Source organism: Strix uralensis, chromosome 3 (genome assembly GCF_047716275.1).
Source record: "Strix uralensis isolate ZFMK-TIS-50842 chromosome 3, bStrUra1, whole genome shotgun sequence".
In the NCBI taxonomy this organism is placed as follows: domain Eukaryota; kingdom Metazoa; phylum Chordata; class Aves; order Strigiformes; family Strigidae; genus Strix; species Strix uralensis.
In genome coordinates, this window is record NC_133974.1 from 127,113,990 (window position 1) to 127,141,969 (window position 27,980).

A 27,980-nucleotide genomic window follows, 5' to 3' on the forward strand; every position below is an offset into this window, starting at 1 on the left:
AAAAAGGACTGCAGAGCATGCTGACCTCTCAAGTAACTATGGTCAAATCCACCAAAGGCTTGAACACCACAGGGGAGGTGTTGGGCTGAAATTTGCATGCTGAGGAGACACCCCAGGCTCCTCGTGTATAAGTATGTATAAGAGCATACTGCTATGAGAAGTTGGTGATGCTTTTTGGCAGAACACAAGGCTAAGATCCTAGACTTAAAGACTAGGCATTGCTGCTCAAACATTAGGCTGCTGCGGTCTTGCTGCTGTCCCTTTGCCAGTCACAGCTATGGGCATCCAGCACCACGAGGGTCACCCAGTAGAGCTGGAGATTGCTGGTCAGTCCAAAGGCCCAGGCTTTCGATACACAGGATACAGAAGAAACAGTTTTCTGAAGAATTCCTCTCCTCTTATATTAATTTCTTAAGGGGAATGTAGGGCTGGCTCTGTACCTTCCTACCAGCTTTCCCAGTTATCTTTTGCAAGATTACAGCTGTAGGGAGGACTACCTTTTAGGGGACCCTAAAAGTGCTTCTTACGGGACCCTAATAGCAGCTTTCTGGCTTGAGGAGGACTGGGAGGCAGCAAGCCAGGCTGGGTCTCTCTGTTCACTACCAATAATGCATTCCGTGAGACAAGTGTTTGAAACAGGTGCATTGCCAGCCTCACAAGCTTATGAAAACTGAAGAAAACACTAAGAACAAAAAAAAAAAAAAATAATTTCTGGCAATAAAAAGGTTAACACAAAACAGTAGGTATAAAGATAACCTGAACCCATCATTAAAGAAATTCAGTTATTTAGTCAATTTTACTTATTTACAGGCTAGAAGATTAATGAGCTCAAATACAAACTGAGACAGTAATTAGGTTTCAAAAACATACTATAACACAATCAATCACTGCTTGGGAGTATAATGACATTAGGGTAGAGCCCTCTTTCAGCTGAAGTTATTAGCATGTGATTGGTGAAGACTGGACTTGAAGAGAGAGTCTACCCCAGGGTCCTGTAATAAAATGAAAGAGGAATCTTAAATAAGGAGAAACTATGTCTTTGACCCTTTGTCCTTTGCCTGTAGATGTAGAGATACTGTATTCGGGATTTAGGGCTCTGTAACAGGACTTTGGGGAATGATGGCATTTCAAAAGACAGTTGGTATTTTACTTTAAACAAGACTTTACTTGAGACCTAATACGACACAGACGGTATGTATATGTCCTCTAATCTGGTCTTTGAGGCTATTAGCAGCTCTTTCCAAGGCATTTCAGATCTCTTCTCAAAGTCTTTGCAAATACGTCAACTGAGAGAAGGAATTCAAAATGTTACAGAACACAAAGTGGAAGAAAGGGTGAAAAATTAATGTAAAGAAAGGAAAACCAGAAACTATACAAAAGCAAAGTTCTTGATTATTGTTGCTAAAGCATTTTTTGCTGGGGAACAGGCTTTTATACATTCCCATTTCAAGGAATCTGGGTAAATGTTCCTTAAAACCAGGGTCAGCTGGTTTCACAAAGAAAGAGAGGATATGGCTTTTAAGGTTTAAGCCAAATTGCAAAGCCAGGTTTTTACACATATCCAGCTCAGGTTTTTATGCATATCCAGCTCCCACAGAAATCAGTGGTAATTCTCCCACTGATTTGAATAGGAGAAAAGTTACAATAGTGTGTACAATTTTTCAAATTCCACCTAAGTAGCTAAAATCAGACGCTTCAAGCAAAAGTTTTCAAAAGAAGCTATGGCATTTTCTCACATTCTCTAAAATGTCTTTGAAAATCATATCTCAAAACAATGTTTAAGCAGCTAAATACAAGTGACTTAATTTTCAGAGATACTGGGTAGTCCCAGACTTCAATAATTGCAGTATTCATCAGCTCTTAAAACCGAACTACTTCCTTTGACATACCTACATATAGGTTTAAGTACCTAATTCTAAGTGCCCAAGTTTGAAAAATGGCAGTCTTAACCCACCCACCCCAGTTCTCATGCACATCCAAGTAAATACACACTTCCACACATAACTTATGCATCACCACCACATCTAAAATGAAATCTTCATAATTTTTTTCACCTCAAGGGCTCAGTGGCATAGCCCCTGCATTTTGCTATTAGCGTCATTCTCTACAGACATCTAGTTGCTATTATTTATTCACTGTGGTATTCTCAACTATCCCAATTCCCTAATGAACAATTGAAATGGATTGCAATAAGGACGTGACACACAGGAATAAGAAGCTGAAATGTATTTCCCAGCTTCAACCTCCTAACCTGAGGGAAGGTTATGATGGTTGACATGGCTGGGGTCAACAGCAATCGGTTCTAGTGGTTACTGTCACGTAGATACTCCGAATACTTTTGACGGCATTTCAGAGCAATCCTAGCGGTTGATAAATCAAATGCAGAAGAACCTTAACTCAAAAGGTACTGTAAATAATCTCAAAATGGAGGAAAAAAACCCACAAAAGCAAAACCATATTTCAAAGCAAGAGTGTGAAAACATAACAACATGCAACTCAAGTCAATACAATCAATCCTGATAACAAGAGCAGTCAATGCAATTACATTTTATAAAATCAATGCATCCTCCTACTACGAAAACCAGGAAAGGAAGGAAATGAACCAACATGCCCCTCTCTATCAGCATGTCACAATTACAGTTTCACCAAACACAGCTAAACAAGAAGCAGAGCAAGTGTAAGATCTTGAAAGCTTGGCATAGGAGACAGCACCATGTAAAAATCTTTGGTCTGAAGGACAAGTTCTGGCTGCTCTCCTGACCCTTTACAAGTAAATTCGTTTCCACCCACTGATATAAAAATGTAATGCTTCCAACAACATTCTTCTGAATCTAAGCTGCTGAACCTCCTTTTTTGATAGATTTACAAATGCAACGTTTAATGCAACAAATGCATTAAATCAAGCTGTAAGATTACGACTGCCCAGGTAACATAACTTGCGAGTTCTCTTTTACCTTTCCATATCAATTTAGGGCACAAAAAAGCCTAGATGGAAAAAACTGACCATATCATTTGCCCATCTGAAAATTCTTTTCAGATGACCAAGACTGAATTTAAGAGGTTTGCAAAATCCATTAATACCTCCAGGTGTTTTGTATTAAGAACCTTTAACATGTTCAACCTCCCATCCTGTCCCCTTCCCCAGGAGAAACCCCTACAGAAGTCAACATATGCCCTGACCATGGAAAGCCTGAAGGATGAGGCTCTCAATACAGTAAATTCCCAGGTGGGAATTTTAGATTTTACATTAATTAGGCTCCCTGCCCTGAGTGAAATGATGCCTTTTTTATCAAAACACTACTGCTGATCTCAGCCCTGTGAAACACTGAATGGAGAGAGACAGAGCTGAGAGGAGCCAAAGGAATCATTCTTATGACTGTCCTTAATTAAGAAGCTAGTTTTAGGTTGGAGAGTATTTGATGATCTTGTGATAAATGTTTGAAACTGGACTACAAGAAGGAAGGTGTAGTGGTCACACAGGGTGAGGTTAGAGCTTTGCACTGCTTAATCGTGGGTATCTAACTGTGGGGTGTTAAGCCCTTAACCTAGCTCCAGGGGAGTCTAATTTCTCCAGAAACAGTACAAGAACTTTGGCTGCTAGACAGGGTACCTGAGGTAGGTGCCCACCATCAGCACACGCAGCTTGTCCTCCAAGGACACACTGCAATGTGTGTGCATGTCTAATTGAAGCAGAAAACCTCTTTTTAGCAGGTCCTGGGTAGTATTCCTTGCCATCAGGCTTTGCACACACTTACCCCTATCACCTTCTCCCCGGCATCTGTTTGGACATCTGTCCAAAACGGAGATGTCATTAATTTCATGCAGGGTTGCAAATTGGTTTTATCCATAGCATCCCTATGCAAGAGGTGGTTGATCATCATTGTCTGTAAATGATGAAAGAGAATGACAATGATAAAAAACTAAACCAGAAAAGACTACTTTTGTTTGTATTACCCTAAGTAATGACACCACAAACGTACTTCCAGCAAATCATCTATTTTCCATTTAACTAGTACAAAGGCATTGCAGATACAATTATCACTGTTACATTATGAACTTGCATGTGGGAGAAAGAAAACACATAGTTTTGCTGCATTTTTCTTTTTCCTCTTATGGAAAACATCTAGTCTTAACACCCCTTGCTCTTAGAAGAGAAAGCAAGTTATTATATCCTGGTATTTCCAGCTTAGGAACTACCCATCTGTAGTTTTTTCATCACCAGTGTTTTACATGTGTATGACCAGTCTCAAGCAGTCTCACAATGACAAAAGTATTTGTGGATCCCTGATTTGTTACCTGCATACTTTCCTTGTAGCGTTTTCTCCCCAGCTTTAAAGTGTCTCAGGAAATCTCCATGGGATTCCATGGATCAGATAACATGAAAGGGTCTGTAAACCTGACATATGCTGAATTGTGGACTACTACACACAAAACAGTAATCCCCAGGCATCTTCTGGGTCATCCATAAAGCTGCATACTCAGTCCTGGAGACAGTTATGGCATGATCTAACTTAATTTATTGAGAAAGAAATGAAAGAAATTATAAAGATGAGAGAAGGAAACCAAGTTGGAATACACCTTGCCATCCCGTTATTTAATATTTACCAAAACAATACTGAGGATTTAGTAAAGAAAATAGCTCTTAGAGAGGAGCTACTTCAACTCTGGCACAGTTTAATGCCTTTCAAAATTAGGAATACTGATCACCATTTAGGAACAAAACAGAATTGCTAAATAAGAACTTGTAAACTCTTCAGCTTGGCAAATGATACTTAGGTAGACTTCCAGGGAAGCTGATGAGAAAGCTGAGCAGCAATGCACAATCTATATAGCCCACATCACAAGATGGGAAACCAACTAACACTGAACAGCTCTAGCACACACCACCACTGCTACTATGGAGTGATGCAGTGTATCGTCCCTGTTACTGCTGTGCAGGAATCTGACCCTGAAGAGAACTGGAATAAGTATGGATCTTCCCATCTGAACTCCTGGAAAAACACTCATGTGTGCATTCAATTAGAGTGAGAATTCCTCTTGGCCATCACAGATGCCTACTTAAGATTAAATGAACTATTACTTACTAAAGAACACAGCTGACTAGACCACAAATGAATTCAGCTACATCAGAAGAAGCTGAAGGTACTAATCTCCAAGCAGGTAATACTTGATGTAAGATTTGGGCCGTGGTCTACATCACAGCCACAGTCTGCCTCTGAACCTGTCTGGCTTTACAAAAACAGACCATAAACCAAATGGTCACAGGGACAGACCTAATAGCCAGGTCTTCCAAGACCAACTTGTATGAGCAGAAGTCCCACTAACTTCTGGCAGTTCAAATCTATCGTGATTGCTACAGCTGGGTTCAGCTTCATGGTCTCAGCAAGACCTTCAAAAATGATGAGGGCTTGAGATTGAGCCAAGCTTCTTGTCAGCGCTTCATACTTCAAGGCATTTGTATTTCTAATTCCTGTTACTTAACACAACAGATCCTAGCATGACAAATCCTAGAAAACTGTTATGCTGGGGTCTTCGTTTTCGGGATTTGCACCAGAGCTTAACTAAATTAGAAAGTATTTGTATGGCATCTCTGTTTGAGCTGCTGGTTGATGTTTTATGTTTTAACATTTTAAGTAAAGTTTATTATGACAAGTCAGTGAAAGTGCTTTTAGTAGGTCAATAAATCATGGACCTATCATATCACTGGGTGACAGCTATGCAAAGCATAGAAGGAAATTTGATATTATTCCAACAAAATAGCAACTACAGCTACTTCCAGCTTAGTTGCAAAGCCACATCAGCCTGTTGATTGTGAACTGGAGAGGTGAATAATTATATTTTGGGGAAGGAAAGCAAGGCCTTTGTAGATTTTTTTATTTTTTTTTTTTTTTATCTGTCTGGTATTTCTAAAACTCTCTCGTGGGGGGAAAAAAAAGAAATGATTTATTTAATCTAAAATGGTCCTCTGGATGCCCACCATGGAGTCTGTTCTATAATTACCTAATGTGGAGGAGTGGGGAAGGGGCTGGGGAGAAACACAAAGCAGATGAAAAAAAAGAGGATAAAAAAGATTTCTCAGAGATTGAATTCAGTTTTGGCATCTCTCCAACCATATGGAAATTGAAGGGATGTTAAAAAAAATTCTAAGACAGGATGCACAGGACAAGGGTGGGAAGTTTCCCTCATTATTACTGCCAGGAGGGGAAAAAAAAACCAAAACTTTTTATATACAAGACAGCAGCACACCTGTCAGATCGGTGTGCGTGCCTAAACTTCAGTGAGAAAGCAACAATGACCCAATTGGACCCAACTGGACCTTTAAATTGTTTACACCTGATCAGACACATACAAGAAGTCTCTCTTAGACATGAGGCAGAGTTTGTAGAAAAATTTGCAGGGAAAAACCATTCTTAGCCTCTTCTGTTCTACAGTACTTTTAACTGCCTGCTATGGCTTTTGACAGCAACAGCAGCTGCTTATTGCCCAGTGTAGCCATCGCTCTATGTCCAGCCCTGGGTCTGGACTCCATGGCTGCAGCGCAACAGATATTGCATCACGGAAGGACTCACGACTGGAAGGCATCAGGGGAGACCCATGTTGAAACCAAGTGTCTAGTTAAAATTAGACTAGAGAATCTGCTGTCATGTTTTCTTCAAATGTAAAGGGCAAAAACATGTGTGTTCGTTCTGGATTCCATTTCTTTTCTAACTGTAAATTAAGGGATTTAACATATATAAATCTCATTGTGAGAGGACTGTTACACTTAAACCCTGATAAAATATCCATGGATTCCCCTGCCATCAGGGCTAACCACTGGATCTGTTATGCACCACGATGATATTTCACATAAGATTTGTAAAATGTGAGAGAACTTGGGAAAAGCATTTTAATTCTCTTTTGCCTTATCTCAGGATCTGAGCCTCTCAATCATTTTCAGCTTATGTCCTCTTCTAAGGAAGAGAAATATACCCCAGTTTTAAAAGTTAATCAGAGAGTAGAAGGTACAATGAGTCTGTGAAGGCAAAAGATAACTACATATCTAGGTCTTTAGAGACACCCGTACTTCACTACTGCAACCTTCTCAGTCTGTGAACAAGATCCATTTGAAGTCGTAGAATCTAACATGTGAACAGGTTCACTTGCTGCAGCAAGACCTTCTGGGGCAATGCTCAAAATCAAAATGACATCTGCAAAGGCGTGTCACCAGGATTTCACATGGGATAACCCAATACTCTTCCCATAAAGGCTCAGCAGACAGGTGACATCAGCTTAAAGGAATATTACAGATGGGGCATGTGCAAACACAAACCATCTAGGTACGCTTGTGAAAGATAGCCAGGGATGCTTGCTTAGCATACAGGGAGAAATGGCAAGCTTAATCAAGGAGACAATTGGAAAACTGGCTGCAGTAGCTCCTTTACTGCCCCAGTCAAAAGACTGGGTCACTGAACTGGTATTCCACAGACTCACATTATAGTGCCAGATCTGAGCAACCTTGGCCAGATCACTTTTTTCCTGTCTCTCTCTGCTTCCTTGAATAACCCTGCCCTTTTAAAGTATAAGAGCATAAGGGTGAATTATCATATGCACTCAATTTTAAAGCTATTGACTGTCTTATGTGGAGGATAAGACTATAGTACATTATCCCTGATAACTCTTTGCACTCCAGTTGTATCTTCAGTCTTTCCTGCAGGGCCAGAGTTCTACTCTTCCAGGTACTGTATACAGAAAAAAAGGGACATTTCTAGTCTTAAAAAGACTTTCTCAGTAGCTGAGGCACAGAAGGAGATAATCTATTATCACACACCCTGCTTTGCACATTAAAGCACTGTTCAAATGACTTGCAGATTCGGGTCTGAATGGAAAGGTTGCTAAATAACAGTATCTGTAATGTAATGAGGTTTACAATTAATGACTAAGCAGAAAAACTAAGCCTGCAAACTTCTAAGAAAATAATAGATGGATTATCTTAACTTTTGTTTTACCAAGTAAGATGAAAGGAAGGAAGAATGGTAGACAGAAAAAGACAAATGTACACTATTAATCTCAAATAAGTACAGTAGTACTGAAAAAGGTGCTTACAGCGAACCACATGATTCAGTAGGATTAATTATAATTAAGAACATAATTCTGTATAAAATATGGGGTCCAGCAGGGGAGTGTAAAGATCAGAGGGCAAAGTTGGTGTAAAATATGATAAGAAAGTCAAAGATGGAGAATCGAGCAGAGCAAGATCACAGCAGGGGTTAAGATAAATAAGACATTTTTAAAGTACATACGGAAGGAGAGGGCAGTGAAGGAGACAGAAGGGCCTCTTAAAAATGGCAAGGGTAATTTATTGACACAAGTAGTAAGGGCATTGTTTAAGAGGAAAAAAAAAAAGAGATGAATTCTTCGCCTGAGTGTGCAGAGAGGAGAGGGGACAGATGCCAGAAAGAGACATAAATTTCCCAGAGGAGAAAGAGAAATGCTTAAGGAAATCAAGATCATACCAGTGCTGGTGATCAAGAAAGTGGAATGTCGGAAAACTGAAAAAAAATTGCAGGAACAAACGTGATGTATCCCAAAATCTAAGTAAGAGGGGAAGAAATACTGCAGGGACACTTAGAACCTGGAAAGCACTTGGCAGGAAGCCGTATGCGCCAGCAGAAATCTGACACTGTGCTACCATATGGTTAAAGCTAAATTCAGGTTGTAGATGCCACCCAGCAAGCTGGTATTTTTGCTTCAAAGACCTTTTGGCAGTAAAGGAAATTTTACTAGCAATAAAAAGGCCAGTCTTCTTTGCTTCCCTCTTGCTTGCCCAGTTTCCTTTCTACCACCTGCTTTTTGCAAAGTTAGCCTGTGACAGAAAGGGTGCCTGCGAGGGAATATTCCTGAGGAGCTGTGTGGCCCCCATGCTTCCCCACAGCATATCTCAAATCCCCTGTTGCAGCTGCAGTACTTGGTACCGCTCCCGGTGCGCATTTCTACCTTTAAACTGAAGCTTTTAGACAGTTCTAGAAAACAGAAGCCTTACCAAAGACATAGGGAATCTACACTAAATTGCAAAATCAGTGACCTCAGTCTGTAAAAGCTAGAGACCCTAAAGGACTTGGCCCTGCATGCACCAGCTCAGCTTTAAGCATGTGACTATTCCATTGACGCCAGCAGAATTGCTCACGAACATCCATCTGAGTACACGTGCTACTGCTCCAGTGAAGAAGCAGTAATTAAACTGGGCCTACAGCATGTATATCATACAAATGGAAATAGCAAACAGAGCAGTAGAAGGACTAACGTTGGAGGGAGATGGTGTCAATGACATGCACTTAACTTAGGCAAAGAGAGTCAGGCCCTGAAAGAATTTATGGGGAATTTGGCTACACTAAGAATAGACGGTACTTGGAGCAGCAGTGGGGCAGCTGCTATTCGTAGAAGTTTAGAATGGCTCTTCTAAACTTAGTGTGCAAGTATTCAAAGGTGGTAAATACTGAAGGATATGCACAGATGCTACCAGGAAAAAAAACCCTGCTGATTGAAGAGCACGATCAGGCAAGGTGCTGAGTGCCAGTTCCTCAAAGGAGCTCTGCTGATCTATACTGGTTGAAATCCAGCCTCTACATGCTTCCTTTCACTCCTAGCAAATGAGATTTCAGAGCTCTGCATCATGCAGGAACATTTTTTCACTATGCAGGATTATACGCACAGGGCCTAATCCCACTGACATCAAGGGCAGACCTTTGAACAACTCCAAGGGTTGGTACGGACTTTCAATGAGCATATCAAGTCTCTACAGCACTTCCCCCAGTTACCACTGAGTAACTGGCTTCACTCTGCTGGGGATGGCTTTGATAACACTCCCAAACAGTGCATAAACTAAGACCGTGAAAGTAAAATGGGTTGATACCAAGCACAATTGGATGCATCAGATATACACAGTGCAGGCGTGGGGAGGACAACAGGGAGAATTCAGATACACGGTGTGAAACCTCAGTGATCAGTGGCCAGGGGCTGTGCTCTGTACTCTTCGGGTGCAAGTCTGCCCAGCAATCACTCAGCGACCTTTGCAGATGATAATGACATGCCTAAAATAAATAGAAGTGCAGCTGAGAAATTTAGGACAAGACAGAAATAAGAGCAGAAGCTGTAACTCTTTGGAAGATTTATAATTTATGACCGTTCCATGGCACGAGTTCAACTGTGACCTCTCAGCTGGCAGCTGTCTTTATGCTGCTTTCTCCTTCCACCTGCCTAGTGAGAAAACAGCCACCGTCTCTGTGAGCATGGATAAATCTGTCATACTGACTTACACAATGAACTCTCTGGAGGGAGACTGAAGTAGTCCAGAGAATAAATCTAGCCCTCAGAAACAGTAGCAAGGTTGTCCAAGTTTACAGCATCTCCTTTTAACCCCTTTGGTGTGGACCTTAGCAGCTATAATTATAACTGGCATTATCTGACATGCTGAAGCCGGGAATCCTCTACAACATGATGGATGTCTTGCTCGGGACAAGTCAGAGCTGAACACAAAAAGCATCCAGGACAGGCCAATGTTGCAATATGCAGTTCTCATCTGACATGGCAGCCGTGGGCTTTAAAGCCTTTCCCAAGGACATCCAGGTGGGCAAAATGGTTTTACAAGAGAAAAATGTCTTTGCTGTAGTGCTCAGATCACAAGGACAAAACATTGAATTACATCATTAGATTTTAAGGCCAAAAAGGCATTCTTAGTTTAGATGGATTAACGGGCTCCTTCCACTCCTCCCACCCTTCTGATAGGAACATGGCAGACATTAAATTGATGCTGAATCTAACCCATGCCAGAAAGACATCATCCTCTAATAAAATTCCTCCAAGGCAAAGCATCTTGCTGTGCTCCGGCAAAGTCTTTTAACCAAACGGCCGTCTGTGACTAGGGATTAGTTTGTAAAAGAAGCTAATGTTACTTGAAAATGAACATTTCAAAAAACAAATATCAGAGACTACTTTTTGTTCATGGTTAATATTAAGAATTATATCTAAATATGGGCTTTGGATTGTGATTCAGCTGTGTGGTGACAGCTGGTAAATTCATTCTAATAGGTAGTCAATGATTTGCCCAACACCGTAGCTTATCTTGAACACCTCCTGCAGATGTGCTTGGACACCTTTCAAACATATTTACAACACACTTATGACATCTGTTGAGCCACACAGAAATAGGACCTTAGTACAAAGGCAAGGAAACTACAGTATCATACAACATTATGGCCAGGACTGATGCCAACACCACAAAATCCCCTCTGGGCAAGCCCATTATTCTCACCAGACCTTAGCTTTATTCATGCAGTTTCTTTCTCCTGTAGCTCTAGTTTGCATCTGAGCTTCATAACAGTCACATGAAAATGGAAAGTCATCCCAAGACATCTACAAAGCCACATTCAACTTCACCAGACTGTGGCTTTGCTCTGAAGGCAGCAGTAAATGGTAGAACAAGCAGGTGAAGAGAGGCTCCTGCACCCACCTTCCCTACTGAAAAGGCTACTTTGCAGCAAGGATTGTTTTTCTCTTCCAGGCCCTGAAGAGTGCACTGTGACTGCTCTATGTTATTCTCGTCCCTCTATCATTCTCCTCCTCATCCCTGTTTTGTGTAGGACTTACAGAGTCAAAGTCCTCTGCTATTTTATCTCCTCTGTTCCTCAAACCTTACCACACACACCAGACATAGCCTTCTTCTATTGTGCTTAAGTTGTTTCCACCCTTTTTCCTGCAGTGCTTAGATTCCAGTAGTCCACAACATTCGTCATTCCTTAACTAAGGGAGAAGAAACTTTACTGTGTAAAAGGAGTATTATTTGTCTGGAACTCATGAAATTACAAGGCTTTCTAGTCTATAATGGCAGTCACACTCCAACCTCTGGCCTCTAGATCTCCATCAGTAGCAATAGCAAGATGTCTCCCTCGGCCCTTATCCATATTCCTGTTTTGTAGCCGAACCCTTCAAAGAACAGGGAGGCCTTTGATGGGATGTAAAAGAGCACTGACCAAAAGAAGGCTCAGTTTTCCAAGAAGGTTTCATGATAAAATTGAATGCCAAAACCAACAATCAGAGGCACTTGGTAGGAATCACCTTTCAACTACTTTGAGAAGCTCTTTTGGCAGAGGCAGCCTGCAAGCAAGGAATTGAACTGTGAGCTTTCAATGTGCTTTTCTAAGGACAAAAAAAAAAGCTGTCAAGAACTTCTGTACATGTGTCCCTGTCCAAGTCCCACAGTAACATTATGAACGACTGTGTGAAGAAATCACGCAGTGTGCTATTCAGACTGCTAAAGCCAGATGCTCAAAGGTGCTGAGCACCCTCAACTTCCCATGACCAGGACAGGGCACTGAGCAAACAACCTTGCATATGCTTTTCTCTTTAAACATGCATTTCCATATTGCTTAATTATCTGATTCTGAAAGCATTTTGTTAGAAGTTGCGTGAGGCACATTCCAGTAACAGAGATGTACTGCAGTTTCTAAGGTTTAGTTAATAAAAGCACTGTGGTAATCTTAATATCCCAGATACTGTTGACAGTACAGTAGTGCAATGTAGCATAACTGTCTGCCGGTTAAGGTAATGATCAGGTGGCATGTGACAGAGAGAAAGAGGGAGAGAAGGAGAACAAGCTACTGGCCAGTGGAATAAAATTGCTCTGCCTCGTTGCTCTTCTGGCAGAGATTTTGTTCTTCGGCCTTTCACTCCTACATTTCAGAGATCATCCTTCTCTTTACTTGCCTTGCCTCCCATGATATGACTTGTATCCTCACAGGGCCTCAGATCTCAGTTAAGAGTTTATTCTTTCTTATAGATCTAAGGTGTCAAGATCTCTGCAAGAGTATGTTTTGACCCTCCTAATTGATATACCCCATCAGACTACTAAAATCCCTTTCTAAGTATACCTATCCTCAAGAATATGATTTTCCATCTCCTCTCTCTTTTGCACAGAGTAAAGGGGAGCCCCTGCCTTGTCTGAACTGATAAAACTCTAAACATGACAGAGGAGATGAGGAAAACAGGCAGGTAAGTCAACACACCCCATATCTGCACCAAAACAGCAACACAAACTGTCAAAGTGGATCTGAGCATGTAAGTCCCTCAAGACCATATCTAACTAAGCACAAAATGAACTCCTTGCAGAAATTATTCTAACGAGCACGCATTCTTACAGATTAATTTATTTTTTAAAAATTCACTTGTTAGAGGCTAGATTCTAATCTGAACCACAATGATTTATACTCATGATCTCCACATTGTATGACAGCACACAACTTGCTTGTTTTACCAGCAAGGTTCCCTTCAGTACACTGGTCACCGTCCACCCACTGTGGTGTTGTCTGAAGTGATGGATTGAGAGAGCACAGAGAGTCACAGCACACAGTGTTACAACTGTAGCAAGCTGTTTTCTTCTTCCCTGCCATTTATGTCTGAAAATGGGGTATTATTGCTGGGCCTGGATGTGGAAACTCAAAAAAAAGTCTGGGGAATAGCAAGAAGGAATGTTGTTTGCTCAGCAAGATTTGGGAAGAAAGGAAATGATCTATTTTGTGAATTGAAATTATCCCCTTAATGAATTTGGCTCACTATTTCTAGTAAAAAAAAAAAAAAACCCTCACCTCATGTTTTATTTTTGTAAAAAAAAAGTGTCAGCTGTCCAAAAATACTGAACAGCTGTCCTGAAATAGCAGATTTTCCTGTATGTTTTTTTTATGATTCAGTCCATTCCATAATTTTGCAATGAGAACTGCAGACAGTTCTATTTTGCTTGCAAGAAATATGCACAATATGGCATGTGCCTCATAATCTTCCGTGATTAATGTATAAAAACACAGTCAGAACATATTTATACTATGGCTTGTAGAATTATAGAGATTGATCTTGGTTTCACTCACGGCCAATGGCTAAGGAGCACTTTAATCTGCTACAGGTGAAAAGGTAATGCAAACACTCTCGTGTTTATTTAGGACAGCTATTGGGAATATTTCATGCCATATTTCAAATACAAATACTCTTTGGCTGTCTCTGAGTCAAGGAAATATAAAGTCATTAGTATATGGTTTTCTACAATCTATTGTAAATATTAAAATTACACAGGTCATTTGACCCAAATTGAGATTTCTGCCTAGTTTCTTCACAATCTTGGCTTCCAGGGGACTGTGAGAGGAATCAGTCTCCACCATGGCATCACAGTACTGCAAAGCCCACTCCACTACAATGAAGTGGGAATGGTATTTCAGGACATTCTTGGCAAAGGCTTCAAGCCACCTAAAGGCTGAGAGAAAGAATCTGCTGTCATCTGAGCCAATGGAGAAGCCCCCTTTGCCTTTCAAGGATAAACATTGCTTCTAAAAGATGCCTTATGTGAATAGTCTTCTTGAATATCTTCTTTTTTTTTTTTCTGATGTACAGGTCAAGATCCTCATCTGCTGTCAGCTGGATTACCGTTTTGGCGTTCACATGAGAACCCTTACTAAGGAGTCTCCAAGGAAGAGCTTACACATGCCAGCTATGCTTAGTGTTCAGCAGGTTAGTTGATTATTTTATGTAGGCTTGGACTAATTTTCATAGAAACAAAGGAAATCTCCTACAAGGATGTATAGGTGAGGTGTTCCATGCAAATCCACTCCTTGCATAGAGCACCTCTTCGGTAGGGTCACAATTTACTTCACATATTTCCTCTCAGGAGGTTTCTGTTTCTTCTGCCAGCTGAACTTCCAAGTCTAAAACTACATAGTGTACTTCTTGTGCCTCATGTGCTAAGGAATGAATCTCCATCCCAAGTCCCTCATACAAAAATATCTTAATTTTATTCATATGTTTAGATAAAACACTAAGTCCAGGAACACTTAAACAATGAATGATGGGATAAAACTCCAGCAGCGGCCAAGTGCTCATGCATCAAGTAGCATTCAGATCCCAGCCACTTTCTCCTACTTCTTCTCCCCCATCCTAACCACACCACCTTTCCAAAAATCCCCATCTGCTTAACCTCTTTTTGCTGAGTACCTGCAAGGCCCCAGGTTTAGTAGCTTTTTACAGTTCATCTCTGCTCTGTAAAACCATGGAGAGAGACTGGGCAAAAATGCAAACAAAATGAAACAGGAGAGATCAAAACAACCTCAAACATGTTCTGGGTCAAACCATCATCTGATACAGGGCCTACATCTTCACTGAAGTCAGTTAGGTTTTCACTGCCTGCGCTCTTCAAGGTGAATTTGGCTCATGATATGACCTGAGATAACTTATTGCCTGAAGCCTGGAGTACCTTAGCTCAGCCCTGCAGTGATGAGGAAACTGCATACAACTGCAGAGTTACTTTTCATCTACTTTGAATATTCAAGTGACCCAAGTAGTCAGTCAGTCATGAACAGCAATATATGAAGCCTTGGGCATTTTTAGTCTAACAGACTGAAAATATTGGACAGAAGTTACATGCAGTAGCACAGGGTTACTCTGAAAAATGAACTCCAGCTATTCGTTCAGATGACAACTCACTTCAGTCTAAGGTTAGTTACAAAAGAGTATCCAGATACTAATGCACCAGGGCTTGGGAGACCTGGGTGTAGTACCTGGCTCTAATAATGGCTTTATATGCAATTTACACTCAGAAGAGTTACTATCTAACTTCAGGCATCTGAGTTAGGAGCTGAGGATCCACACACACTCAATGGAGACAGACAAGACTCCTGAGGTAGTCAGTGTGGCCCATTAGCAAAAAGCTACTTCTCTACCTTGATCGCAGAGGCAATTTTATTCATTCTTAATGCTGGGGGATAAATATAACGCCACTGTGGCAAACTCTTTCTCTTGCCCACCTCACAGCTCTTTGGAACATGGGAGATGCCAACAATGTTTATTTGCATCATCTGACACATGGGAGACTTGCACCTTGATGGAGTATGGGAGCGGTGGTATGCGTGTCACTACAATGCACATTGTCCTGCATGAAAAAAAAAAAAGCTTCACTGGGGGTGGATTAAAAGTATAATGTTACTGGGAAACCTTAAAGTAGCTCCTTCTGAGCATGTAAGTTAAAGGCAGATAGCACTAACTGGAATGCCTTCACTTAGTACTCCACATGATACTGCCTCTGCAGAGAGGGCAAAGATGTGGACATCCTTGAGACTGTTCTCATTTTTGAAAAGGTATCCCTGCCGCAAGAAACTGGGGTGGGCCAGACAGACAGCACATGCTGAGATGCTGATGAAGTCACCATCTCAAAAAAAAACCATTGATTCACTGCCTCTCACAAACTCTAAACCCATATGTTAAAAAAAAAAAAAAAAAAAAGGTACTGTTTCACGCTGTTTCACATGGGACTCCTTGCACAAGTTTCCACAGCACTACCCTACTTTGCCCTGGAACAGCATGCTTCTAGGCATTCAAACGCAGTGTTAGTATGCGGAGGGGTTAGAGAGAACAAAGTCAGATCAAAATATCATTTCATCCCTTGGGTCCACGAGCTATTGGCTGTGAATGTAAAGGAATTATCACACACAAGCTTACTTCTACAGGCAGCCTGGCAGGAATGCATTCCCATTCAGTTAAAGATCCTTCACAGGGAGCAATAGAAATGTTCTGTTCCTTCAATATCTTTTCATTCCTTTTCAAGCATTTATACAAGTATTCAGGGGCTTAACCAGAAATGAAAGAAATTCATTTTAGGTTATGTGTATTAAGAGGCTCTGGGACTCCTCTATCTGTCTGACTGTGCTAAAGATTTTGTTAGCTGACTTTTTTACCTCTGGTAACTACCAGTAAATTCCAGGGTTGAATTATTCTGTCCACCTGAAACAAATTCTCTTTCCACACTGAGAAGCATTCAAAGCATTTGAAGATGTATAGGATTCATTGAGCATATTTACTGAAGATTTTAATTGTAATCGCTTATAAACATCTGTTGCATTTTAGCTCAGTAAGTGTAAATAACAGAAATATAATGGCATGTGCATGTTGGATGCCATCTCTTGGAAAAAAAAAAAAAAAAAACCACACCAAGTTACATTTCTCTTACCCAGCACTTGATTGCCAAAAAAAAAAGGAAAAAAAAAAAAAGGTGAAAAAAAAAAAAGTACAACACACTGCTTGGGGAAGCAGAGTTGATTAATGGGCTAGCCTGTTAAACCATATGCTCTTGAGGACCCAGCTTTGAATCCCAGTGCCCCTAGCTGGGTCAGCACTTTTTCTGGTGCTGAGAAGCGACATTAACTCTGCCGGCCTTTGCTGTTAGGAAATAGTCCATGGAATTTCTTTTGCTTTGGAAAAAAAGAAATACCTTCCCAGATTCTGAGCACCAATGTTAGCAAAGTTTGGTAAAAAGGAAGTATTGGATCAGCATTGCCTAGAAAAGAAAACAGGTAGTGCTACAACTCAAGAGGACTGAGTTCAAAATGTGTCTCTGGGAGCAGAGAATAACCTGATCATCCTTGGCGTGGAGTGTCATAAAATTAAAAGGAGAAAAAAGGGACCTGGGGCTTCTCTGTGGCACACTGAATAAATGCACTTCCTGACATTGTCTTTGATAGGGTCCCTATCAGCTTGTCACTTGGGCAAAAGGTAATGCTGGCCTAGCAATAAATGCTGTAATAATGTTTCGAACCCTTTGAACTAGATATCACAAAAGCTGGGGGCAGTCAAAATGCCAAATAAAGTTAACTAAGCACAAGAGTGGAGGCCAGAGACAGATGCTGTGAGCTGAATGGCAGATCAAGGGATGAGATCAACAAGGTGCTTAAAGAGGCATTTCCTGGTTAACTCAGGAATCTCCAGCAACCTTTGTAGTCTTTCATGCAAGCCTTATTAAAAGAACAGAGCGTGGGTTTTATAAGGGACACGGAGATACAAATGCACATTCATTTGAACTCGTCAGATCTAACGGGAACTGTTTCGGGTAGCTGCTCTCCCCAGTGCAATGTTTAGATTAAAGTTATCGTAAAGAGGACACAATGAAATGAGAGATTTCAGCTCTGAAAAACTGACATAACATTTGGCTTCTTGTCACCAGTGCCAAGTGCCTTACTGAACAGACATTACTAATAACTCCTTTTTTTCCCCCCTACAAAAATTATTAACAATGTTTTTCATCAATAGTAACAATTCATTAGTAGCTTACTGGTATTTTGCACGAGAAGGGTACGGAAAATTAATTATAATCATAAAAAATAGCATTCACTCCCATACAGACATTAGCTTCACAGTTTAAATATGGCCTGCATAAAAATTATGACAATTCAAAGCTATGAGCAATGAAAACCCAGCAACTATAAGCAATGGTGGAAGAACAACTGTCTGGGATATGTTGCACCCTAAGCATTGGCACAGTATGGGAAAGACTTGAGAAACCGTGCCAGTAGGATTGCAAGCGCCAAAATCCTCAACTCGTCAAGAAATCTCCCTTTGGCTTCCCGTGCCAACACGTTACTGCAGCATTTCCTCTAGCAGCCACCTGGGAACAGTATTTCCAAGGTGCCAGTAAAGTCCTAGCAATTTTAAATACACTTGTCTTTCAACTCCAGTTTCAACTTGATGACTCTGAGTTGTGTTTAGTCCCTTACTGTAGGTCATAACATCATCATGATTACTTCAATTTGCAGGCTGAGGATGGAGCCAGGAACTGGCAACCTGGGTCGGGCAATCTGAACGGCTTTTTTCCTTTCATGGACATAAATATACATGTGTTTGTAGTAAACACATTATGATTTTTCATACTTGTTACTGACATGTTGCCATGCTGCACAATAGAGAAGGTGGAATGTAGATACTATACATATGCAGATACATGTATGTGTTTGTGTTAACATGGTACATATGCCAGACAGATATTATGATGACTTGGTGGCAAATAAGGCAACATTCTCCCAGATGGGAAACACCAAAAGTGGCAATTTTTTTCAACTTGAATATAGTCATCAAGTACTCTTGCCATGCCTTTCACAACACAGACAGAATCCAGTGTTTTCAGACTTGAATGATTAGCCATATGTATTTCACTGAACATGCTGAGCCAGATCCCACTGCCAGCGCCCACTGAAATCCCTACAGTTGCATGTGAGTAGCACAAGAGAAAATCTGTCTCTGATTACTGAAAAAGATGCTGCATTTTTCTCACAAGTGATAGTTTGTGCTGCTGGTAGTATAACATCTAACTCTGGTTTATGGTACATCTCTTCCCTAGTTCCTCTACTCTTGAAGATATTACAGGAGAAAAGTAACAAAACCGTGCTGTTCTCGCCTCTCATCTTTCACATGCCTGTGTGTGGTGTTGCTGCTTCTAACACGCACTGATCACTGCTCCCACAGCAGCCCATGTATTACCATCGTTAGGTGAGTTGTAAATGAAATCTGAGCCCTGAAGAAAATTTCTACAGAGTACAGTGCAACATGATAGGGTCCCAAGTACCTACCAATTCTAACAGATGAGATAAAAAATGGTTGGGAAGAAGAAACAGAAAGTACAGGCGAGACCAAATGACGCATACAGGAGTTAGAGGAAAGAAGTCAGATTCATCCTGCCCAGCGCATTAATCCGAAGGCACTGTGCTTGCCCCCACTTGTCTTTTGAAACCAGGGCAGAAGACAAGCTTGAGCAGCAAATTTTTTCACATTGAATGGACAGGAAATGTTAGAAACAAGCAGTAATGGGTGGCTTCTGCCTGAAATAGTCTTGACATACTGAACATTGTAGAACATTAAAGTAACGTCAATATTTATTATACAGATATGTGTATTGATTGTGCAGTAAAATGATCCAAAGTAATATATGCTATAATAATAGTTGAACTCCATTCAGAAAAAGAGCACTGATGTGCAGAGAAGGAAAAAAAAAAAATCACAAAAGACTATATCCATTTATTAAATTAGTTCATGTGAATCTGATTACTGAGCAAGTAGGAATAGCTACTACAAAGCACTAGGCATCCTGCATGAGCAAAACAAAAAGAAACTAAGGCCACATTTCTAAAACACTCCGTTGCAGCTTGTTGGGGTTTGCCAGTTTAGAGCAGCTGAGAAATTGGCTGTAGCACTCCGCAGTTCAAATTCTGTAAGGTGCCCTGTATCCTCTCTCACTCGTTTTCCTTTTCTTATGAATGACTAGTGAATTTCTCCATTCAGCATTACCAGACAACACATCAGTGCTAACACTGTGCTGTGCTTTGACCATGAGGGTATTACCATTTACAGAATAGCAACCATTACTTCAGAAGAGATTTAGATAAAATAAGAAAGACTGCACCTAATTCCAAATTCAAAGGGATGTGGCATCTTCTTATTCCCCCCCTTTCCTCTTTCTTTAAGTGTGGGTTAAGGAAAAAATTAGCCTGCTTTGGGATTTTCTTTGGTTTTATTATCTGGTGAAATTGGATTTATTTAACTAAATTGGCTGTATATTTAAGTCTCTAAGTTCACAAATTATCCACATAGTCTTCCCAGGATCCATTTTGCCTAATTGCTGGTAACAATTTCAGCCATAGGACTGCTTATACAGCATATTTCCCACTCCTTCACCAGATGACTGATTCTTTTTTTTTTTTTTTCTTTTTGCTTTTAACAGGGCAATGATAATGTTTAGTATTGAATTAGTAATGAAGTTCCAATTAAAGACTGTGAAACTGTTCGGACTTGCAAATATTTTTAGGAGTATCCAGCTACATGGTACCTGGTGTTAGACAAAGCTAAACATTGGCAAGGCACCAAAGCCATCCATTTACAAACCTGTTTGCAAATCTGATTTTGGTTATTCTTGCAACATTTGACTATACACTAACCTCGTAAGCATTTTCTGCCTTGCAGGAAAAGCAGTAGTGATATAGCTTAGGAAAGGCCATAGTTCTGACCCAGTTTGAACGAAGAAGGGGCAGAATTGTCCTGATCAACGTTTCCAGGCTGACTACAAGCTAAAAAAGATTTTTATAAGTTCTAGATAAACATTTAGCATTTTGCAAACCTTCACACTGCTATTCTGGTAGTCATATGGCTCTGCAACACCCACACCTCTAGCGTGTACCCTCCAGGTGCATCTGACCTGGACCAAGAGCAGTCACATGAGGAATAAAAGTGATATTGGCAACCTGCCTCAGAAACCTGCAAGCATACAAACATGTTCAACTAACACGTAATTTTGTCCATACATCTATGTCCAAAGACCATATCTCTTTGAAAAAAGCCTATAACAATGGTATGGAAGGACACAATTTACTCTTTCTGTGCTCAAGAGTTGGCTAGAGAGACATGCCAGGAGCTGTAGAGATAACCATTTAAAGCAGTGCCAAGCTTAAATGCTTTGCTTCTCCATACTCTGCACGTCTCATTTCATGCCTGGATGGCATCATCACAAAACAAATCTGGCCTGGACCAGTCAGATATATCCTATGTTACTGGAATTAACAAGACCCATTTCAACCTGTTTGCTCAAGTTGCTTCTATCAGTTAACACAAACCACAAGCAAAACAAATATTACTATTTTTATAATTTCTTCAAATAGCTACACTGAGAACTGGGAGATTTCCCCGTGGCACCATGGCACTGCTGGGCTTTCTTTGTCCCAGGGAGATGGTTTCAGCACTTCCCCAGATGCTGGCTAAACCCCTGGACATCTGTAACTGCAAATGAAAGCACCTCCTGGAATGGCCTTCCTTATGCTTCTTTCTTCACCTTTTTTTTTTTTTTTTTTTTTTAAATTTCTATTCTTTTCTCTTTGGTTTAAGAGCAGCTTTGCTAGGCTTGCTAAGACTGCTGTAAACAACGCTTAATAAAAGGCAACATTAAACAGTCCAAAGCAGATAAAATTGGCCAGGAATAAGACCATAGTCTGTCTGTGTCTCCATGTAGCCTGAAGTTGTATGTAAGAGTTGGCATCAAACAGAGAAGTAGCTCCCCTGGCTTCATTGTCCTTGTGTGTTTTTCTTGTCCTGTCCTCAAGGCAGAGGGGGAATCAGGCTCTGAGACAGCAGCAACAAATAATAGCTCCAACACAACCCTCCTATCTCTGGAAAGGATGACTTACCGCTATTATCTCCCCATCAGGGAAAAACCTTAGTCTCCACTACTAAAGGGAAAGGGATGAGAAGCTGTCAAAATGAAAAACTGACTGAATAACTGACTTTGTAAGGGCTTAACAATCATCCACTTTATTTACTGTATTTTCTAATATGATAAAAAGATAGCTAATGATTTTTTTTTTGTTGAAATCTAGAGTAGACTATGCGCTTCATGTTCAAGATGCCTGGGTTCATTTTATCTTTTATTACCCACTGGCAGCACCAAGTTAGGTTTAAGCTTTTGTCCCTGGACCATTTTTCCCAGCAAGAGTAAGAAAGCAACCTCTAAATACCACTAGCAAGCATCCACTGGTGAAGGAGACCTAATTCAAAAGTTCCTGCTCACTTTAATGCTCTCATTTCAGAGAAATTCCCATTTCCAGGAAAGTTTTCTTCACTCCAGCAGTCAGTATAACACAATACTACCAACACACATCCCAAAGTTAGTTTGCTCAGTCAGGTGCCTGCAGGTGGTAAGAGCAAGGGGCCATGTCACATTGGTACAGAGGAGGAAGCGCCTAGCCTGAATTCACTCACCAGCTCCAGGCCGGGTGCCCGAGTGGGCACTTGTGCAGTGTCCACAGATTAGGAAGACCTGTGCTACGCCACCGAGGAGAAGCTGTTCTACAGCACTTACTGGTGACCCCACTGATGCATTTCAGAGGTGTCACAATAGTACACTCCAGACCCTACTGGACTTGGGATGACGTCTAGACACATCTCAGTATTTGAGATTTCAGTCAATATATAAAAAAGAAAAAGAAAAAAAGAGAGGGGGTGGGAGGAAAGCAGAATCCAGATGGAGAAAGGGAGCACAGTCTGTTTTGGTTTTGTTTTGAAAGGGCTTTTTTTTTTTCCTGAACTGAAACTGGTTGCATTTAGCTTGCAGCCCTGTTTGTATGGTGCAGATACACTAATGATTAATGATGTGCCAAGTGGTTCAGAGAAATTCAATTCAGACCCACAGATACTTGTCAGTCCCTGAGGAATTAAAGCATTTTTTAAAACTGACCCACTAATTACCCATGAAAAGATTCAGGTAGTAGAGCACACTTGACCTTATTCTCAATAGCAGCAGCAGGTCTGATTCCAGGGAGTTTCTTTTACTTCTGTAGTATTCCTGCCTCAAAACTTGAAAGGCCACAGTCTAAGATCAGCTTCTGCTCCTTGGTAGTTTCCTAAATTTTTCAGATCATATTTTGCACAATGATGTGTCATTTCATGTTGTATCAATCACATTACAGTATGTCAATTAAGAAAGCATAAGGCAATATGATTGACACAATCTGAGATGACTTGTCACAACACAACACATCAACTGGGACATTTGTATGTTTTGGGTTTATGTACACACACACACAGAGCCTTCAAAGGGTGGGGGGTGGAAGGAGGACACTATCCCTCCTTTAAAAGTTTTCACAACACTTTTCCATAGCAGCAACTGATAAGTGTCTGTTAAATAAACTGAAGTTTCTTCAGTTCTCTCTCTAGGCTACCTCGAATAATAAACTACTGGAGCTTGAGTTTATTCCAACCTCTATTTATAATGGACACCTTCTTGTGACACATAAAGTGCCCTGTTCCCAAGAACAGCCTTTCTGTTAGGGAGTGGCATAATACAAAACTCATTACAATTAACCACTTGTCCCTTGATGGCACGTGACGCTAATTCAGCTCCCAAACAATTAATTTGGAGTAACCTCACAAAGCAATCCCTAAGCAACAGTAATTGGCTAATTCCCCTCTACTTATGGTTATGCTCATTATATTACAGACAACTTTAAATCAGGCTGTCATCGCTAGTTCTTGCTGTCACCGAGGTGATTCAGAAGGATGAGTTACTACACCCGCGATCACTTGTAACTCGTCTGAGGAAGGAAAGCTCCGTCCAGGAGCGCTGGGAAGGTGGGAAATCCCGAGCCACATTCTGCAGGGGTTTGAGAACATAAGCATGACTGCAAGGAGAGCGGCAGAAATCACAGGACTTTAATTCCTAGTGAAGAAGCATAACTTCTTAATGAAATTTTAAGGAAGGTATGTTTGCCATATCTCCAGGCAGTATGGTCTGGCAGAGAAGCCCTGACGGGGCACCGGGATTCAAGTCATGTTATTGTGTTCTCTGTGTTCTTAGAGCTTGGCTATATGGCAAGGTGCAGACACCTGCCAGCTAACCAGGACCACAAACAAAGAGAGCTCAGACACATCCGCGCCTACCTGCAGGTTTCATGTTGTTCTGCCCCATGCCTTGATTCTCCATTTAGCAAACAGAGCTTGTACTTCACAGGAGTGTTTTGAAGCTAAAACCCACAAATGGCTGAAAGATGCACTGGGACTGTTGAAAAGTAGAGTACAGAAGGATTTCATGAGCCTGTTAAAGTAAACTGGATCTTTCTTGGACTGCTGCCACTTTTTGCATCTGGGGAAATAACTTAGAGTGGCAACTGTACAACCAGATGTTGCAAAACTAATATTTTAAGTTCTTTCTTGTGGCATAGTGTGGTGCTACATAGAGGTATCAGAACATAATCTAAATATGCCAATTCAGGTACCAGGAATGGTATGTTGTGTCCAAGACAGCTCTGTCGTCAGTCAAAAGTCGTAGCAAAAACTATGTGATTGACTTAGCATCCCCAGCACAGAGATGAGGTAATTCTGCCATGGCATATGGTATATCCTGACCTGATGAGCAGCTGTAGGGAAGTCAGAAGTGCAGGTATCTGCAGATATGCCATCTCAGATCACATCTGAACAGTGGTGCCTGGCCAGAAATGCAATATCGCATATTTGCTCTGAGGTTGCAGAACTACAGAGAGTGAACAAGGAAAATATTAATTACAGTAGATTCAGGTGAAACTTGTGTCCATTCATCCATCCCCACAACAATCTTCAAAGACGAAATGCTTCTATTTTCCCCAATATGTTCACCAGTTTTCTGCAACATGGCGGTTCAACTCATATAGCCTATATGGTGAGCCATTTTTTAAAATTCAACATGCAAAGATATTCAAAAGCAATCAGTAATTTGTAAGCAACTGTGAATCAAGAAATGCACTGTTCTGTCATTAGTATTTCTTCCAAGTACCATAGTTCTTCCTGCTTTTAAACCTGCATTTACAGATGGGGTAGAAGCCCAGTGGCACAGAAAGAGCAAGAAAACTGTACAGATGAGACTGAACAGGCATCATGTTTCATTTGTAGTATTCCTAAGCTGGGGAATCAGAGACCTCAGAAGCACAGCAGAAGAGACCACATCCTCGGGTAGTATATTGTCACAACTCTCATAACGTCCAGCTCAGCATATTTAGTATATCATAAATGCCAGCTACAAAAAAACCCATATGGAGCAGCAGGACATTTTTTTTCCTAGCTGAAGAATAATCAAAAGTTCAAAGGCAGAGAGATCAGTACTGAGAATTTCCCTGACTTCTCTCAAAAACACAACCCTAATCATCAGTCCTTTCTGCAGGGCAGTGCACACCACTCCTGTGCTTGCCCCGTCCCACACCGCCTCGTCCTTGGCTCAGGGAGGCACTCTGCCACCCAGAGAAACCCATCTGAGCAAGGCAAAGATTGAACACGCAAGCCAGTGGCATCGCAGAGACTTGACTGCAAGATGGATGTTGTTTCCAAGAGGAAACGCTCATCTCCTTCCTTGTGTGGAGTCAAAGCTCTCAGTTTTACACAATCCCTGCGAGTTGCTTATTGCGGACTACTTGGTGTTTTAGGGAGAGAAGAATAATTTTCAATAGTTTATCTGAATTGCAAAAACACAAGATGGAAGGAAATAAGAGGAAAACCAATTGTAGATTGAGAATTGTACCCCAAGAAGGGCACATGAGCATATATGTATAAGGGACACAGCACAACTAGAGCCATACTGCTCACACTCCTCATCTCCAAGGTATTGCAGGTATACGTTGTCCACTCTCCCTTATGCTGTAGATTCATGAGAAATTCTCCAGTTGATAAAATTATGTTTTTAAAGGCTGTATCAGTTTCCCAAGACAATTCAGCACAAGGCACTGGGTGGTGGGCAGGGACATCACAGAGCAGAGACAAGCCGACAGGTTTGGAAACACCTTGGCTACCCGAAACAGTCGTTATCTCTGAACATGCAACCACAGATTCCATTTGGTTAGGTGCACGTTGCATTTCTTTTGGTGGTTAAAGCAGTGCCTGGACATTCAGTGATCTTGTTTCCACGCAGCTGTTACAGAGCTGGCCAGAGAATTCAGCAGGTTAAAAATAATCATGCAAATAAAAACAACAGTAACACCCTGGCCCCAGTATTTGGGTTAAATATAATCTAAGCTGTTATCACTACCAGGAAAATACTGTGTAGAGTCTCACTCACAGGGACAGCACCTGAGCCAAAATCCCTCTGGAGCGCCTAATCAGTATAATCTGAAGGTCTGGTCATGAAAAGCACTGAAGAAACATCACCTTCCCCTCATGTCATGTAAATTGAGAAGACTTAATCTCCACAGAGTACCTCTACAGTATAAAACAATACTGATCCTTACTGCTGCATATAATCTGCATATAAATTTAGGCCAATAGAAGATGATACACAAAAGAAGCCATCTGTTTTTTCTTTTTTAATGTTGTCAGTGACATAATTCCCATTTATTTCAGAGAGGAATGTGTGGTTGACCTTTCCAAATACATCACCCAGCCAATGCACAACTAGCACTGAGCACAAAGCCCACTGGTTGCTGAGTTTCTGCATAACCCCCCAAAATCAGTTTACACAGTACATTAACCTAGTGCTGGAACAAGTCTGCTTGGTAAGTTGTTCCAAGTCTTCCCCAGACAAAGTTTCAACTCACTGGGCTGAACGGCCAGTTACTTATTAAGGGATGTTAAAGTTCCGGATCTGAAAAACCCTGGAGCCAGAAAGCCTATGGCAGAGCCAACTCCAGACCCAACACAATGGTCGCGTGAAACTTGATTTGAACTCGGTGTGAACGCCCTCCTCCATCCACACGGATTTGCAAACTTTGAGTTTCTATTTTGCATTTCTCATCAGAACAAGCCCCAACTCTCTAAGCAATCTTTGGCCAACATAGTCAAGTTTCACACCAGTTTCTCATTAAAATATCACACAGAACTTCTAATTTGGTGTGACTTCAATGCTCATGGTTATTTGAAACTGATCTCATGAACATCAAAAGTGAGTCAAAGCTCCTTCAGCAAAAAGTATTTAGAAAAGCAGGAGTAATGCCACAGTTTTTGCTTAAGCATTGAATCATTTTTGAGTTGTTAATAGCCTCTTTGCAAGTGCTTGCAGGTTTGATTGCCGGCATCTCACATGGTTTTAGCTGAACTTAAGTGTGGCTCATTATTATATCTGTAAGTGTAACTAATATCACACATGGTCACAAGCTCTGCAGTGACCTCAGTAAAATTACAAATCAAGATTCAGCCTTCCATGAATTTTTTCTACTTCTCTATATTAAAATGCTAACATCACTTCAAGGTCCTTCGTATAGTTTAATTATATACCTTCAGTCTGGCATAGATAATGAGTAAATGCATTGCTATTGATGAACTAGAATTATCACCACTATTTCATTTATATAATTTGATGGAATAATGGAAGAGTAAATTCTTCCCCTGGTAAATGTAATAAGGGACAGCTCTTGACGTTGCTCTGAAGGAAGGAAAAGGCTGCTCTGCCAGCAGGCGCAGAATCTGCGCCACAGACAGCTTGCTGCCTGGAAAACTGACTTGAATTAAAACAGTTAACTAGAGTGATCAAAGTCATTCAGAGGGGAGCTGCCTGGAACAATTCTTAGCAAAATATTTTTTTGATCAAAATATGCTGGTTTTGTCAAAGTGGGAACATTTCACAGCAGTATCTATTTCAGTGAAGTTTTCAAAAGGAAGATCTCTGAGGCCTGGGCTAGACTGCTCTGTCGTTGGGAAGGAAAGAAATCGTA